Source organism: Grammomys surdaster, unplaced genomic scaffold (genome assembly GCF_004785775.1).
Source record: "Grammomys surdaster isolate TR1022 unplaced genomic scaffold, NIH_TR_1.0 64, whole genome shotgun sequence".
NCBI classification, from domain to species: Eukaryota; Metazoa; Chordata; class Mammalia; order Rodentia; family Muridae; genus Grammomys; species Grammomys surdaster.
In genome coordinates, this window is record NW_021604566.1 from 10,700,100 (window position 1) to 10,713,025 (window position 12,926).

Sequence of the window (12,926 nt, forward strand, 5' to 3'; positions counted from 1 at the left end):
TAGTCTTAAACGAAGGTCTCTGGGCCTATGCTATTCTTCTGGAAGTTTCTCTCTCCTGTAGTGGAATAGATTTCATTTAGAAAAGTACCTTTGCCACCTGACCTGTCTCCACCATCAGATGGGGCAAGGCTCTCTGATTCAAGGATCATCAAAATATTTATTTCAAAAACTTTTGAAAAAGTTTGTATTCTTCACACTTAATTTTTTTCACTTTGTATCACTGATGTACTGTGATGTAATTTCCATCCTATTGTAAACATGGACACTTGACACCATGCTATTGCTTGTGAGGCAGAGGCAGGCAGATTTCTGAGTTCGAGGCCAGCCTGGTCTACAGAGTGAGTTCCAGGACAGCCAGGGATACACAGAGAAACCCTGCCTCGAAAAAAAAAAAAAATCTATTAGTTTAACCACAGACAGCATGGTTATTTTATATCCACTGTTAACAACAAATTGGTTGCTAAATTGCCAACTGGCTGTCTAGGAGTGAGTATGAAGTTCTTTCCTAAGGGTGGGGAAGCCTTCCTGTGTCTCTCGGAGCTGAATTTCCATTTCACTTCCCCATAGACTTTGATCCCTTTATCGTGTTGTGCTCACAAATTTCTACCAACCACTCAGACATTACTGTCCATCACAAAAATAAACATTTGAACCTCCTAGTTTTCTGAGACTGCTAAGTATCTGGTCCTTGAGAAAGTTCTCAAATTGTCTTTGAAGTCATTTGATCAAAGAGATGCACATAATTTAAACTTTTGACAAATAATTGTCAGAGATGAAATATGAAATTTTATGAAAATTCTGCTTTGGGATCATAGCATCTCCATAGACCCAACCTCACCATCGTTGGGCTGACACTAGAAAGGCAGAACCCAGGAGAGGATCCTAGCTGGAAAGAGAGACAGACAGTGGCCCAATAGCTCCCAGTTCTTTCAAAGGTCAAGAGTCCTTAGCTTCTTTTATATCTGTTTCTTGTCTTGTAAACTGGACTCAGTGTATCTGAGTCTTGTTTCCTTGAGAAGGTTTTTCCCACAGTAATATGAAGTGAGGCAAGTGAGGTTAGCTCAGTCAGTGGTCAAGTGCTTGCTAAGCATGTACAAGAACAATGATCCGTGGGCATTAAAAAGAAATGCAATTGCTAATTACTGTCCTGATAGGAGAAGATGCCCTTTCTGAAATGTGTCTTGTATAGTATCATCTGTATACTTAATATGTGCCCCAAGTATTAAAGTAAAACTAAAACAAATTCATTAAAAAATACAAAAATATCAACATCCTTAGAGATCATTGAAATAATCTTTAAGATGAAATGAAAAGATTCTTAATAAACTTAATAACTATGACTTCAGTGGGAAGATAATTCTAGGCAGGCTCCCATCTAGGGACCACAACCCAGGGAAAACCGTCCACCAACTAGTCACTTATGAGTGTGTTTGTGAATCACAGAATCACAGCTTACTTACATACACGGGGCAGCTCCTGGTCTTAGGAGCCTTTCTTTCTGGAACTTTGGAGGGTATGTATTGAGGTGTGTGCTGTGTGTGCATCTCTAGAGTGTAAACAGATACAAGGAAGTAGCAAGGGTGGGAGGAGGGAAAGAAAACAGGATGATGCAGCATGTTTGAAGTCTCCGCATCTTGACTCCATCAATCCAATCCCCCGGAGGACCAGCACACTGGGCAAGCTTGTTTGCAGTGAGGTTGGGTGGCTCTCTGCCAAATGTGGAGGTGTGGTAGCCCTCCCCCACAGCCGCACCTCAGCCCAGCTTTGAAGTTGACCTGAATAATTGTTTCATTGAGTGTTCAATATTGCCATGGCTGTAATTTAAACTTGAATCAGGAACAAAGTCTTTTACTATTGATTAAATCCTCTGTGAGAACAGGCTTTCTATATATAGATAGCTTCCCTCTGTTCCCCCTTCTTGGTGGTACAGACGTGCATACAGACACATATATGCACACACACACACACACACACACACACACACACACACCAGCTTTGAAACCATCTCTATGTAGAACAGGTCAGCAAAACCAGTTATGACTCCAGAGCTCACTGCAGGGCCTTGCAGTAACAGAGCGATTAAAAAATAATAATTCAACCCCTTCCCCTGCTTCTTCTTATTTTTTCCTTTACCTGCTTCTTTTCCCTTCTTTCTTAGAAAAACTATTATTTTCTCCTCTTCAATATCCTCCTCCTCCTTTTCTTCCTCTTTTTCCTTTTTCTCCAAGGATAAACTCAAATTTGCTATGTATTCAAGTATGACTTGATGGTACCTCTGAAGTGTTGGAATGACAGGCAGCCTGTAACAGGAGGTTGGTCTATGTCAGGGATCGAACCCAGGGTATCATGTACACTACAGAAGCATTTTGTCAATGGTTCTCCATTCTTGGTCCTCCTCTGACTGCTTATAGCATCAATGCAGTAAGAAATGTAATGTTCATTATAAAAGAGTAAGAAACACATAAGCAAAAACTCAGCAAATCAAACAAAACTGCACAAGTCATCTCATCCTAATTAACTTCAGTTGACATTTTGGTGATCCAGAATTTCCATGTATCTGTCTCTCTGTTATCTCAGAGAGATGTGTGTGTGTGTGTGTGTGTGTGTGTGTGTGTATGTGTGTGTGTGTGTGTGTGTGTGTGTTGACTCTCACTTCCTCTAACTTGATTCAGTTCTAAATTCTAAACAGACACTTCCACTGCTTGGGTCTCAGAGCGTGACATGGAATTAAAAATCTCTGAGTCCTCAGTGTGTGCTGCTATCATCTGCTCTCTGAGCAGGCATGTCTTCTCTACTGACAAAGTGTGACTGAGGAATGGAAGTAAGCCACCGTAGGCTTCTCCTCCCTTTACTCAGCTCTCATGTTTCCAGTGGGAAGACTGCAGTAGAACTGTATCTGTTCGTGCACAGTGCTCCAATGTGTAGGGCACACTTAGGAGCATGAGGTCTAGCCTTCTATCATTCTGTGTGTGAGAGAGAGACGAGTTGATAGAGGGATGGCATAGGGTGGGAGGGCTTGAAAAAGAAAGAGTTAAGGAAAGGGAAGATAAGGAAAGATTCTGAGCTGTGCACTCAATCTAACTTTACGGATCCTAGTAGCAAGGCTGATGAAGCACTTCAACTCAGGGTATGTGTTAAGTCTGCCCACATGGAGGGAGGGAGAGAGGGAGAAGAAAAGACCATCATAAAAGCAAATGTTATTGGAAATAATGGAGCCTGAAGTAAGGCTTAGTAATTTGGGGCAGTTGAGAACATAGAGTCTTCTTTCTCTTTCTCTCATAGAGTCTCTTCAGCTCCTCTGTTCCCCAAGCCACATATTAGGAGCCATTTCTTTTCTTCTCTTTTTTTTGTTTTGTTTTGTCTTGGTTTTTTTGAGACAGGGTTTCTCTGTGTAGCCCTGGCTGTCCTGGAACTCACTCTGTAGACCAGGCTGGCCTCGAACTCAGAAATCCGTCTGCCTCTGCCTCCCAAGTGCTGGGATTAAAGGTGTGTGCCACCACCGCCCGGCAAGGAGCCATTTCTTGGCAATTGTCCCTAGAAGCTCTAATGTCACAACAGCCTGTTCTGGTCTCCATCACATCTGAGAATTTCTAGCTTATTTCAAGATTTACATAATGGCTCCCAGTGAGCTAGTTTGGGCATGAAAAAATTAAATGCCCCTTTAACAAGGAGTTTTACCCTTGACAATTCAACCATAATATTTGAAAGGGAAGATGGAAAGAGAGTAGAAGAGAGAAAAAGTGAGGAAGGGAGAGAGGAAGAGAGACTATGAGGAAGAGAGAGGAAGAAAGAGTGAGAGAAAGAGAGAAGAAGAGAGAGTGTGAGGAAGAGAGAGGAAGAGAGAGTGTGAGGAAGAGAGAGGAAGAGTGTGAAGAAGAGAGAGGAAGAAAGAGTGAGAGAAAGAGAGAGGAAGAGAGAGTGTAAGGAAGACAGAGGAAGAAAGAGTGAGAAAGAAAGAGAGAGGAAGAGAGAATGTGAGGAAGAGAGAGGAAGAGAGAGAAAGAGGGAGAGAGGGAGAGAGGGAGAGAGGGAGAGAGGGGAGTGGGTGGGTGGGGGTGGGAAAGGGTGCAGGCAAGAATATCAATGTATCTCTTTACCTCTGTCACAGCTGACGTGTGGTCCTTGGGTCAAGAGTATGGCCCAGGACACTGAGCGTTGGTCTGGGACCACCTTAGGGATATGATCAGGGCACACCCTGAAGACATATGTGTACAGTGCTCCCTACAATACACTTCTTGTCACTAGGGAGTTTAAGAACAAACCATAGATTAACTGGATTGTTCAATCCATCTTAAACCCCTTCAGTTTGTCCCTTAAGATTAAATCCTTCACAGTGTTCATGTGGGAGGGACGGGGAGGGTGTGAACAGAGAGACTAGAATAGGAAACACCAAAAGCAAAGCTGAGTACTGGGGACCCTGGATTCTGCTTTGTCGGTGGCCTCAGCTTCTGTACTCTTACCAGTGTTTGGGAGAGATGCGCTCTCTTACTCTGCTTTAACATTCTCCGATGTCTTGGTTCTTCACTGAAATGCTGGGGACAAAAATCCATTCCAAGTGAGGGATTTGGTTAGGGCAATGTGGGTCATAAATTTTATGTTATCTGGCTTTCTCTAACAAAATAGCTGAAGTAGTTAAGTTACAAATAGAAAAGATTTCCATTGCCTCTTGTTTCGTAGTGCTTCCAGTCTATGATGAGGAAGACCCATGGCCTTTAGGCCCTTTGTAGATGGGGATGCTAGGCAGCACTGGGTGTGAGCATGGGGTGGAGAAAACTAATCTATGAACAGGAAACAAATGAGGAAAAGATTAGGGTTCCCCATTTCCTTCAAGTGCATACCCTTAATGACTGAGGACTGCACATACGGGCACATAAGGCCCCACTTCTAGATCTAGCCACCACCCTGTAGTGGCACCCTGGGCACATATGCCTTTAGGAGACATTCAGAACTGTAATAAATAAGGGCTGGAGAGAAGGCTCAGCCATTAAAAACACTTACTACTCTAGCAGAGAACCCATGTTCCATTCCTAGTATTTACACAGTGGCTCTCAATTGTCTGTAACTAGTTTGTAAAACTAAAGTTTGACACCTGTGTTCACATAAAACGGTCTTGTACACATGTGGTACATGTTCATACACACAGGCACCCTTTTCCAGGAACTAGTAAATAAACTTACCTGCTAGTAACTGTTAAGAATGAAAATTGAGAAACCAGCAGCTGTAGAGGTCTCTGTGTACCAAGTCATGTCCAAATTCTGACACTGTAAACAAACAAACAAACAACACCACACTGATATGCCCTTCTGGCTTTTCATAATAACCAAATGGTGTAAGTAGCACTTGGGATTCTGAGACACCTCCTGCCCCCTTTTTCAAAAGAATAAAAAGCCTCCCTTTGATTTTTTTTTTTTTATCTTTATGAGTGAGTGGCAAGTGTCAAAATAATTCAGCCCCAAACAAACTTCAGGAACTGGTGGAAGTAAAAATGGCTTGAGGCTGACACCCAAGAAGAAATTAAACCTTTTCATGGCTGGCTGGCCATGTTGCAGCTCACAACAATCACTGGGAGGCAAGACGAAATAGTGTGTCAACAATTCATTGTTTCAGTGATTACAATGGATCCCATAAATAAATGAAGAGGCTCAAGTTGCAGGTTTAGACAGATTTTGTTCATTTGCCCTGAGCAGTTTGCATGCCCCTGAAGTCAAATGTGGCGTCTATCACTTTGACATACCAGGGTCTTTAACAAACTCATCCACAGAAACATACTGAATCTTGTAGCTAGATAGATTGTTTGCACTAGCTAGTTTTTCTGCCAACTTGACAAAAGCCAAAAGTTTTCTGAGAGGAGAACCTTGATTGAGAAAATGTCCCCATAAGATTCAGAGGAAGGCAAGCTTGTAGGGCATTTTCTTAATTGGTGATTGATGTGGAAGGGCCTAACCAACTGTGTGGTAGCATCCCTCAGCAGGCAGTGCTGGGTATTATGGGAAAGTAGGCTGAGCAAACCAAGGGAAACAGGCCAGTCAACTGAACTCTTCCATGGTCTCAGCTCCCGCTTCCAGGTTCCTGCCCTGTTTGACTTCCTGTCCTGACTTCCCTCAGTGATTATGACCTAAGAATTGTAAGCTGAAATAAACCCTTTCCTCTCCAATTTGCTGTTGTTGTTTTTGTCATAAAGTCATTTCCTTCTAATTCACATACTGTGGTCTAATCCCCAGCATCTCCGCAGGTGGCCTTATTTGGAAAAATGAGGTCGTTTGAGAGGGCCATAATCCAAGAGGATGATCGCCCCAATAAAAAGGGAAAATTTGAACATAGTTATAAACATAGAAAAGAAACAAATGAACAAAGAAAACAAAGCAAACAAACAAAAAACCACTTGAATACTATAGGGGTCATCTATAATCAAGGAGAAAGGCCGGGACGGATCCTTCCCTGAGAGCTGTGGGAAGGAGCCAACCCATCCATCCATCTCTTGCTCTCAGACTTACAGCCTCCAGACCAGAGACAATGGCATATGAGTTGTCTGGCCTGTGGCTCTTTGTCACAGAAGCCCCAGCAAATTAAAAGAGGAAGAAAGAGAGGTATGTGTACACGTGAAATCAGGACTTCCTGAGATGAAGATCATAAGTTGTGTGGATGAATCTGGCGAAGGTGGGAGGGCCCCGATTTAGTTCCTGGTACCAGCCAGCAGGTGGGGCTGTTGGATGGAACAGTTTTCTGTGGAAGAAGGGCAAAAAAGTTTGGATGGACCTTTCCAACCTGTTCTCAGGTGATGAACCAAGTAGCCAGGATGTAGTAACTGCGTAGCATTCAGATTGTCGCTAAGGTGTGGTTTAGCACCCTGCTGTGATGTTTGGAAGGCTGGACAAGCAGGGCACTGCTTCCTGTGACTCTAAACCATGCGGGCCCACAGGGTTCAGTGGTACGCACCTTTGCCGTCTCCTGCTAAAACAATAAAGGCTTGTGGCCAGATGTGCTGTTCTGTTTACATAGCATCTTAGATACTGTTGGCAAATGGTCTTTCTGCCTTGGCATGGTGGCACATGCCTGTGATATCAGCCCTCAGAAGGGCAGGGAAAGGAATACAAGGCCTGAGGCCTGCTCGACCTACATAGTAAATCTCTGCATAATTTTTTTCTTTCTTTGAAAGGGTGATAAATTTATCCTTTTAAGCTTACTAAAAGGAGATACACTGCATTTTCTAAGTCAAGGTATGTACAAAGTTTGGATTTAAATCTCTGAAGGCTGCATAAATGACTCCTTGACTAAAGAATTTGCAGTTCAAGTGTGACAACTGAGCTTGAATCCTCAGAACCCACATAATGCTAGGCACTGCTACACACAGCCATAGCCCCAGTGTTCCTACAGCAAGAAGAGAGATGGAGACAGAACTGCGAGGCTTGAGGGATAGTAAGCCTGGCATTACTCAGTTCAGAACGACTGAAGCCCATCTTTAACAAGGTAGAAAGCAAGGACTGATGACAAGAGCTGTTCTCTGACCTCCATAACCACGCTGTAGCATTTGTGTTTTTCTTACACACACACACACACACACACACGCACGCACACACACACACACACACACACACACACACGCACGCACGCACGCACGCACGCGCGCACGCGCACGCACGCACCGTACCGCAACAAACACACAAAGTTTAAGAAGTTTCTTGAAGTTATCTAAGTAAGGCAACACACACTGCGACAGGAAGATTTGTGCGTTGGAGGCCAGTCTGAGTTATATAGCAAGATTCTGCCTCAGTCACTTCAATCTATCCATCTCCTAGCGGTGCTCCTATTTGTCGTAGGTTATAAACATCCGAATGTGAACGGATTTCCATGTAATGACACTCTAACAATGACAAGACACAATACTACTTGTATAGCACTGTTATAAACATGGTTTTCCTTGATCTTCACAAGATCTGTCTGCTTGTTTGTTTTAAGTTTTTGTTCTTGTTTTGAAATAAATTTTGTTGTCCCTACTTTACAACGAGGGAAACTGAGACTCGAAGAGTTTGCGAAATGCCGCAGCTCACATCCAGAGGGCGCAACAGAGTCAACTTTAGAACCCACCTCTCCCACCCTCCAGCTCAATCTTTATCATTTAAGTATTTCAGAACTTAAGAAACAGTCTGGAGAATAGAAGGCTTCCCACCATTGGCCTTCATGAGCTCCTGCCCCGTTCCTCATAATCATACAATGTCTGTGAGATTTTATGTTTTATAGATGTATTTATTTTATGTGTATGAATGTTTTGCCTGTGTGTATGTATGTCTACTATGCACATGCCTGGTGCCTATGGGAGTCAGAAGAGGGGGTCAAATTTCCTGGAACTGGAGCTATGGATGGTTGTGAATCTCAGAGTGGGTAATGGGAAGAGCTCTTAATCTCTGAGCCTTTTCTCCAGTCCCATTGATTGACTGATTCAAATTGGGTTTCCCTATGCAGCTCCAGCTAGCTATGCCTCACTATGTAGAGCAGGCTGTCCTGGAACTCCGAGATCCTCCTGCCTCTGCCTCACCAGTGCTGAGAATAAAGGCGTGCATTACCATGCCCCACTAGCCTTTGAATTTTAATACATAGTAAGTCACTAATTATACAATTAACGTTGTGAGCAGAAAAGCTCTTATGAGGGCTGATTTGAGTGTCTCTAATCTGGACAAACTTCTTATCACCAAGTTACAAGCCCCTCAACTTTATGTGTTCTTGGCATATATGAAGTGCTACTACAAAGAAGCACTATGTATTCTTTATACATAGCTTCATACATAGATTCAACCACGACAGATACGATACATTAACAGCTAGTGAAGAACCTTGGAGCCAAATGGGCCTTTACAAATAGTAGCTCTGTTATTCCGAGTACATGAGAATCTTTGGAGGCTTAGCGTGCAAAGAACATATTTTTCCTTCCATCAAATGTCTAGGTTCAAGGTCACAGCTATGGACTGCTTCCACACCCACGCAGGACTGCCCGCCTGGTCAGGGAGTGTCTTCACTTCCCACTTGCATGTTTGAAATAAATGGAGTAGGAACATTCCTTTCCCCGAAGGGGCACATTTCTCTCTGGCTAATGTGGTTCCCTTCTTAGAGCTTTGTGCCCTTTACCAACACAGAGTTTGCATGTAGGAAGAAAGAACAATTTGCTATAAAGATTCCTGGTGTGGATCAGAGGCTGTTTTACCGTAAAAGGAACAAAATGACACATCTTCTTAAATGTCAACCAGATGATTTTTCTCCTTTGCGTTTTTCTGCTTTTGCTTATAATTGCAAAGAATTTCCAAGCAGCACAGGAGAAATCTTGGCGCTGTCTGCACCTTTGCCATCACCAACAAGGTTTGCTGGCAAGAGTATTCTGGCTGCATCTTTTAAAACTTCAGAATCCCGTTTTATATAAACTACTTACACATGGATGAAGGCCTGAGGTGTACCAACTGTAGTATGCATATTAGTTTACAGAGCTTTGGAGCTGGATGCATAGACTAGGGGCCAACAGACTGTTTCGGAAAGGACACGGCAATGTACGTTAGGTGGATCTTAGGGTTTTCATTTGCTGCAGTGACTTGTGGAGTGTGGGAAGATGGTAGATGATCCTGGCAGATGCTATGGTTTGTATGTGTTCACCAGGAATTCCAAAGAAGCAAGTTAACAAGTTTGACCTTTGGGAGGACTCTAATTGTGAAGACTCTTCATAGATTAGTGAATCAACAGGGTGTCACAAAATGACTTTGTTATAAAATGAGCTATCTTGCTCACTCTCCTCCAGGTTACAGTGCAGCTGGGCAGAAGATGGTCCCTTGGACTTCCTAGTCCTGTGAGCCTGGTAAACATGTACTCTGAATAAACCACCCAGCCAATATTTCACATCTAGTAACAGAAGGCTAGCTAAGGTGGCATAGTGTGTATCAGTAAAACATTGTGGATTCTGGTCTCGTAGGGAACACGCATGCTGGTCATGGTGCCTGTGGCTGTGAAGCAGAGGTCCCCCTGCACAGACACACCAGTGTCTGCTCAACCCATCAACCACCATACAGCCATACATACTGAGTATCATGTGGGCAGACAGGCCCACTGGAACCTGGCTGCTGTGTTTGCTGGCCATGGGTCATGTTGGTTTGGAGTGGAACCAGTTCATTTTCCAGACTGGTTTCCACACTGTTGCTCTTTGGCACTGGAGTATTTTGATTTGTAGATCAGGATGAACTATTCGTGACATGGCATAGTGCACTAAAAAAGCTACAAGAACAACAAATTATTCAGTTGCAACTGGAAACATTGCTACTCTCTTGTTCTTTATTGTTCTTAGAAAACACTGTGTAAGTCTCTGTGTGACCTGGACAGTAAATTGGAGCACAGTCCTTACTTCTTGTCATCCCATACTTACAAATCTCAGTTAGGCTCAGGGTGGTGAGAGGGGGGTATATGGTCTCTGTGGGAACATGCGTGTGGAGGAAGGGGTTAGCGTCAGGCATCTTCCTCCACTCATCCCCACCTTATTTTTAAGACGAGGTCTCTCATTGAATCTGGGCCTTACTAGTTAGACTAGACCGAGCAGCCAGCACATCCTGCTGATTGGTCCTATCTCCTCTCCATCCTCAGGACTGGGATTATGTGTGTGTACCACTACCCTTGGCCTTTTGGTAGGTGCTGGGGAACCAAATTCAGGCCCTAATGCATGGCAAGCACTTTATGACTGAGCCAAGTCCTTGGGGTTGACTTAATTGGGGATACAATGGTCAGTTTGTGTATATTTATGTTGTTTTTCTGGAGTTGCATGGACATTGGTATGTGAATCTATTTATGGTCACTAGAATGACACCTAGGATGTTCTAAAGGCATTACTACTGCTATTCAGAGAAAATACTAAGCAAGGGCTTTGTGGCTTCAGTGATGTCATTCTGGGATACAGAGCCTGTGAAAGTTAACAGTGATCAGACTCCCCTATTACAGCTCCAGCTACCAGGGGAGCCTTCTGTCTCACTGCAGATACCCACAATCCTCAGAAACTCGCTTGCAACTGAATTATGAGAAGAATCACTCCACTCCCCCCCTCCCCGAGACAGGGTTTCTCTGTATTTCTCTGGCTGTCCTGGAACTCACTCTGTAGACCAGGCTGGCCTCGAACTCAGAAATCTGCCTGCCTCTGCCTCCCAAGTGCTGGGATTAAAGGCTTGTGTCACCACTGCCTGGCGAGAAGAATCACTTCTAATGGAACTGCCCTCTGAGATTTGTGAAAAGAAACAGGGACAGATGGAACAAACAACAGAGATTTCAATAGAACAGAAAAAGAGAAACAAACCTGATGCGGTAGCACATGCCTCTAATTCCAGGACTCAGGAGTCAGAGGCAGGGAGATGACAAGTTCCAGGCTAACCTAAGTGGCATAATGATATACTCTATCAATTAAAAAAAAAGGAAACAAACAAACAACCCCCTCCCCACAGAAACCTACAAGGGCTAGGAACCAGCTAGACGGCCCATTGGGTAAGGACGTTTGCCTTCAAGTCTGGCAACTTTAGTGTGCACCTCTGGATTCTCATGGTGGACACAGAGAAGCTCCCCATGAGGCTTGTCTTGCCACTTCCACACATGTGCCATGAGACTTATGCCCCCCACTGGACACAAACATACATAAAATAAATATATAGATAAGAAAAGCAAGGGCCAGGGATGTAGTTCAGTGATAGAGAGCAAGGCCCTACATCTGAATCCCAGCAATAGAAAAAACATCAGCCAATTGAACTGCACCTAGATCCTTCTTCAGCAACGCATGCACGAACATCAAAATGCTGCAGATCGATTTGGCTCCATGAAAGGATGACGTGCGAATCCATGAAGCGTTTGTACTTTCATGGTACTGAAGAAAGTTGGTACCCATGTGCAGAAGAATGAAAATAGATTCAGGTCTCTGAATCTGAACAAAAAGCAATTCAATTCAAAATGGAGCAAAGACCTTTCTGTGAGGTGTGCATCCTCTAAACTGCTGGAGAGAAATGGAGACGTGTCCAGATATAGACACAGCAAAGGGCCCTTGAAAAGACTTCAGTAGCTTGGGAAATAATGGCAAGGATTTTGTCTGGTATGGGTGGTGCCCCCATGTAGTGCCAGCATTAGGTAGGCAAAGGCCTGAGAGTCAACATGAGTTTGGGGCTGATCATGGCTATATGGTAAAATTCTGATGAAGAAAAAGTGTTTATGTGGAGATTCCATGAAATTAGACAGTTTCCAAACCAGGTTCCATGACTCATGTCTATTGTCCCTGCAGTTGGGAATGTTAGGCAAGAGAGCTGACAGGTGTGCAAGCCGAGTCTGGGCTATGTAAGTTCCAGACTTGCCTAGGCTACAGTGAAACACTCTCTTAGAACACAGGGCAAGCAATTAAGCAAGCAAGGAAGCAAGCAAACATGCAAAACACCTCTTTACAGGTAAAGGAAGCAACCCAGCAAGTGTCTACCTTCGAAGGACAGGAAGTCTTCACTAGCTATGTAGCTGACATCAATACCTATATGAAGTATATTCGTCTCTGAAATTAAAATCCCTCCTATAATCTGTGTGCATTATTTTGTCTTAGGACAAGAACAAAAACAAACATACAAAACCCCACAGATAACATAGTCAAAGACATCTGGTATTCAAGAAAATAAGTTACAAGCCGGGCTGTGGTGGTGCACGCCTTTAATCCCAGCACTTGGGAGGCAGAGGCAGGCGGATTTCTGAGTTCGAGGCCAGTCTGGTCTACAGAGTGAGTTCCAGGACAGCCAGGGCTACACAGAGAAACCCTGTCTCAAAAAGCCAAAAAAAAAAAAATAATAATAATTTGAAAAAAGAAAATAAGTTACAGAAGTCCACGAGGTGTTGTGCCTCTAACAAATGACTCCAAACTGTGTCAACTACCATATTTGTCACCCAATCTC